Source organism: Triticum dicoccoides, chromosome 2A, assembly GCF_002162155.2.
Source record: "Triticum dicoccoides isolate Atlit2015 ecotype Zavitan chromosome 2A, WEW_v2.0, whole genome shotgun sequence".
Classification (NCBI taxonomy): Eukaryota; Viridiplantae; Streptophyta; class Magnoliopsida; order Poales; family Poaceae; genus Triticum; species Triticum dicoccoides.
Window position 1 is genome coordinate 48,838,723 of NC_041382.1, and position 6,000 is coordinate 48,844,722.

Consider the following 6,000-nt stretch of genomic DNA (forward strand, 5'->3'; position numbering starts at 1 on the left):
TGCCTCCTCGTCTGATGTTTCGACTACCTCCTGATTATCGAACTCATCTAATGGCACGATTGCATCTTTGTCTGATGTCCCTGATGCCTCTTCATCTAGTGTTTCACCATCACACTCATCGAATGCCCCCGCTGTCTTCTCCTTTGATGCTCGCACCGCCTCCTCGTCTGAAGTTCCAGCTACCCCAACATTGAATGTCTCAGTTGCCTCCTCGTCTGATGCTCCTGCTGCCTCCTCCTCCTCCTCGAACTCGGGCTCGGACTCGCTCCATGCATTATAGCCATAATGACTTATTGGTTGCCTCACGACGCGCCTGCCATCGGCAACCTTGCGCTTACCGTCATCATCCATGCCTATATCAATCGGAAAGAGGTTCTCGTCTTGGGTGATCGCATAGAGTTTGTCTCCCACGAAGGCGATGTCGACGATGAAGTTATAAAGAAGGTCCCACGACCCGGGCAACCAGACGCCCTTCCCTCCATGACTTAAGATGAACGAACGTCTTGTATTGTTCGTGAGGATGGCCACGGTCAGGTCACCAGCCGCGGTAGACTGCACGAGCACCTTGCGGACTTTGGTAGCCTTGGCGATGACGGCGTCAAGTTCAAGCGGAACGCTTGTGTTCGTGAAAGGATTGTGTAAGAGGAAGTTGCATCCGTCAGGGTTGTCGAGGTGGCGAAGGGCAATCCATTCGTCGGTGGAGCCGATGCAGATTGTGTTGTCTGGGAAGGAAGGCAGGGGATATGAGCGGCCGTCGGACGGAGTCATGAAGCTGCCTTGTGGTCGAACAATTAGCTGCCGTGCATGGTGGCCGTGGTGGCGCAGCGCCGAGCGCCACGAGCGGCACACCGCCCGGAAGCGAGCGCGGTCGTTGGGGAACGGGAGGCCGGCGATGACGAGCCCCAGGAGCTCCCCTCGGAGCTCGGACCAAGCAGGAGGCGACGCCATGGACGATTGATCGACCGATCGGTGCTTTTTAGCGAAGATGCTGGTGGATCGTGCGCCGAGACCGCGAGGTATGTTGGCTGCGGGAGTTTGGGATGTGTGAGAAAGACACACACGCGTTGGAACAGGAACGTATTAGATCTGTTTACGTTGCCGTATTTATCGAGCGGGGGCGTACAGGTTTGTGACTTTCCCTGCACGCAGTTGATGCTTCCTACGGGAACAAGGGGCCGCGCCGTCGTACGTAGACTGCTGGTGCATGCTTGCACGGAAAAGTTTGGGCCATGAGGTCTTGAAAATGAGTCACGCGGACCAGCATCGGTCTCTCAAGAGGAAGAGGAGAAACTGGTCCAGAGAGAGGCATCTCGTGTTCGCCTACAAAAACTGTTCCGCTCATCGGAAAAAAAAAACAGGTCCGCCGCAAGTCATAGTTTTAGTATCACACATAAACATTTTCAACACCACGGATCACAAATTTTAATATCAGAATTTTCAGTGTCATAAATCGTAATTTTCAATGTCGCAGTTCACGATTTCAGTACCACAATCTACAATTTCAATACAACGGATCATAATTTTTAGTATCACAAATGATAAAGCATGAAGAATTTTTTGATGTCAATATCACAAGTCACAGTTTCAGTAGCACAAATCACAAACCAGTGTCACCTTAGGGGGTGTTTGGTTTCAGGACTTTTTTTGTGTTGGGACTAGAAAAAGTCCCTAGCAACCCAAACAGGGTGAGATTTTTTTAGAACTTTTTGCTAAAAATCCTTAGAAACACCTTCTTAAGAGTCTTTTTCAAAAAGTCCTAGGGACTAGAAAAATTCCTAGGACTAGAGAACCAAACACCACCTTAAAGCATCTACAGCCGCATGGGCTAATTCGGCCCCTCAAACGCCCGCAGACGCGTCCGCGAGCACTGACTGGACACACCTCATATTTCGTTTTTCCCATCCGCGTATTTTTTATCCAGCATCCATACTACACATGCAACGTGAGCTACTCTACGTGATCAAACAACGGGCAACAAAATCGGCTGCAAGCGAACAATAAAATCGCCTGCAAACGCACATTAAACGAGCTTGCCGTCATCCAAAAGATCATCTGAGTTCGTGGTCGGACAAGTTCTTAAACATCAAGAATTAAAAAAAATATTATAAACATGAGGAGGACCGGATCACCACTTCCGCGCCAGGCCTTTGCCCTTCCGGTCGCCGGCGCCGCTGTACGCGTCCGCGGCTGCTCGAGGATCTTGGTCGTCGTCGTCGGAGGTGGGGCTGTCGTCATCGCCGTCATCGGAGTCGGAGGAGGACAGGACGATCAGCCCTTTCATCCGGCGCACGGCCTTGTCCTGCTGCCGCTTCAGCTTGGCGGGCCGAGCCGCCTCCGCCACTGCCTCCTTCGCCTCGCGCTCCGACTGCTCTATGGCTAGCCGGAGCGCCTTCGCATTCTTTCGCCGGAGGCGGCGAGCGTCCGTCTCCGGCGCCGTGAGCGTATGACAGCAGACCCATGCGAGGAGCCGCTCATCCTCATTGGGCTCCGCCAACACCCCGCGGCAACGGCACTTCCCTCTTCCTTGCCCGCTGCCTCTCGCGGCGAGCAGTGCACGTCTCCGATTCCAGAGTGTGCGTACGGTCCGACGGCGCGGGGACTAGCACCCACCGCTGCCCTCGCAGAGGAGTGGCCGGCGGGGGAAGGGGACACCGCGGGGACAGTGCAGACTGCGCTGTCCTATCCGAGCTGAGCGGGCGCCAGGAGGGTCCAGCTCCGGTGTCCGCGCTGCGCTGGCGCGGGAACTGCGGCGACACTGTAGATCCGAAGCTGGCCCTGTTCTCCACCTTGGACCGCTCCAAGGCAATGCGGAGGGCCAGCTCCTCGTCGGACCCGGAGTTGTTGCCGGAGCTCAACATTGCACCAGATTGGATCGGAATGTGGGAGGGGAGAGGATAGGACAGAGCGAGTGGAGTGAGCTAGGGTTCGTAGCTGGAAGCCGAATTAAGAATTTTATGGGACAACTATGGGTCAGTGGTGGGTCGGGCCTGTTAGGTGGACGCGCCTGGGCGTGCCCGGGCCGTCCCATATTGATACGTCTCCAACGTGTCTATAATTTTTTATTGTTTTATGCTATATTATATTCTGTTTTGGACATTATTGGGCTTTATTATACACTTTTATATTATTTTTGGTGCTAACCTATTAACCGGAGGCCCAGCCCAGAATTGTTGTTTTTTTGCCTATTTCAGAGTTTCGCAGAAAAAGAATATCAAACGGAGTCCAAATGGAATGAAACCTTCGGGAACGTGATTTTTGGAACGAACGTGATCCAGAGGACTTGACCCTACGTCAAGAAAGCAACCAGGAAGGCACGAGGTAGGGGCGCACCTACCCCCCAGGGCACGCCCTCCACCCTCGTGGGGCCCACGTTGCTCCACCGACGTAATTCTTCCTCCTATATATACCTACGTACCCCCAATCTACCAGATACGGAGCCAAAACCCTAATTCCATCGCCGCAACCTTCTGTACCCGTGAGATTCACATAGAGTCATATTTTGTTCTAAGTATTGAGTTGTAATTGTTGAGTTGTAAGTAAATAAAAGTGTGATCATCATCATTTTTAGAGCATTGTCCCAAGTGAGGAAAGGATGATGGAGACTATGATTCCCCCACAAATCGGGATGAGACTCCAGAATAATAATAAAAAAGAGGCCATAAAAAAAGGAGAAAATGCCCAAATAAAAAAATAAGAGAAAAAGAGAGAAGGGACAATGCTACTATCCTATTACCACACTTGTGCTTCAAAGTAGCTCCATGATCTTCATGATAGAGAGTCTCCTATGATATCACTTTCATATACTAGTGAGAATTTTCCATTATAGAACTTGGCTTGTATATTCCAATGATGGGCTTCCTTAAAATGCCCTAGGTCTTCGTGAGCAAGCGAGTTGGATGCACACCCACTTAGTTCCTTTTGTTGAGCTTTCATATACTCATAGATCTAGTGCATTCGTTGCATGGCAATCCCTACTCACTCACATTGATATCTATTAATGGGCATCTCCATAGCCCGTTGATATGCCTAGTTGATGTGAGACTATCTTCTCCCTTTTTGCCTTCTCCACAACCACCATTCTATTCCACATATAGTGCTATGTCCATGGCTCACGCTCATGTATTACGTGAAGATTGAAAAAGTTTGAGAACACCAAAAGTATGAAACAATTGCTTGGCTTGTCATCGGGGTTGTGCATGATTTAAATACTTTATGTGGTGAAGATGGAGCATAGCCAGACTATATGATTTTGTAGGGATAACTTTCTTTGGCCATGTTATTTTGAGAAGACATAATTACTTAGTTAGTATGCTTGAAGTATTATTACTTCTATGTCAATATTAAACTTTCGTCTTCAATCTTTCGGATCTGAATATTCATACCACAATTAAGAGAATTACATTGAAATTATGCCAAGTAGCATTCCACATCAAAAATACCTACTCGAGGACGACCAGGAATTAAGTTTGGGGATGCTTGATACGTCTCCAACGTATCTATAATTTTTGATTGTTCCATGCTATATTATATTCTGTTTTCGACATTATTGGGCTTTATTATACACTTTTATATTATTTTTGGAACTAACCTATTCACCGGAGGCCCAACCCAGAATTGCTGTTTTTTTGCCTATTTCAGAGTTTCGCAGAAAAAGAACATCAAACGGAGTCCAAACGGAATGAAACCTTCGGGAACGTGATTTTTGGAACGAACGTGATCCAGAGGACTTGGACCCTATGTCAAGAAAGCAACCAGGAAGGCACGAGGTAGGGGGGCGCGCCTACCCCCGATCCCGGCGCGCCCTCCACCCTCGTGGGGCCCATGTTGCTCCACCGACGTACTTCTTCCTCCTATATATACCTACGTACCCCCAAACTATCACATATGGAGCCAAAACCCTTCATCCGCCGCAACCTTCTGTACCCGTGAGATCCCATCTTGGGGCCTTTTCCGGAGCTCCGCCGGAGGGGGCATCGATCATGAAGGGCTTCTACATCAACACCATAGCCTCTCCGATGATGTGTGAGTAGTTTACCTCAGACCTTCGGGTCCATAGTTATTAGCTAGATGGCTTCTTCTCTCTTTTTGGATCTCAATACAATGTTCTCCCCCTCTCTTGTGGAGATCTATTCGATGTAATCTTCTTTTTGCGGTGTGTTTGTTGAGACCGATGAATTGTGGGTTTATGATCAAGTTTATCTATGAACAATCTTTGAATCTTCTTTGAATTCTTTTATGTATGATTGGTTATCTTTGCAAGTCTCTTCGAATTATCAGTTTGGTTTGGCCTACTAGATTGATCTTTCTTGCAATGGGAGAAGTGCTTATATTTGGGTTCAACCTTGCGCTGTCCTTTTCCAGTGACAGTAGGGGTAGCAAGGCACGTATGTATTGTTGCCATCGAGGATAACAAGATGGGGTTTATATCATATTGCATGAGTTTATCCCTCTACATCATGTCATCTTGCTTAAAGCGTTACTCTGTTCTTTTGAACATAATACTCTAGATGCATGCTGGATAGCGGTCGATGTGTGGAGTAATAGTAGTAGATGCAGGCAGGAGTCAGTCTACTTGTCTCGGACATGATGCCTATATACATGATCATACCTAGATATTCTCATAACTACGCTCAAATTTGTCAATTGCTCAACAGTAATTTGTGTTGGAAATATGCCCTAGAGGCAATAATAAATTAGTTATTATTATATTTCCTTGTTCATGATAATCGTTTATTATCCATGCTAGAATTGTATTGATAGGAAACTCAGATACATGTGTGGATACATAGACAACACCATGTCCCTAGTAAGCCTCTAGTTGACTAGCTCATTGATCAATAGATGGTTACGGTTTACTGACCATGGACATTGGATGTCATTGATAATGGGATCACATCATTAGGAGAATGATGTGATGGACAAAGACCCAATCCTAAGCCTAGCACAAGATCATGTAGTTCGTATGCTAAAGCTTTTCTAATGTCAAGTATCATTTCCTTA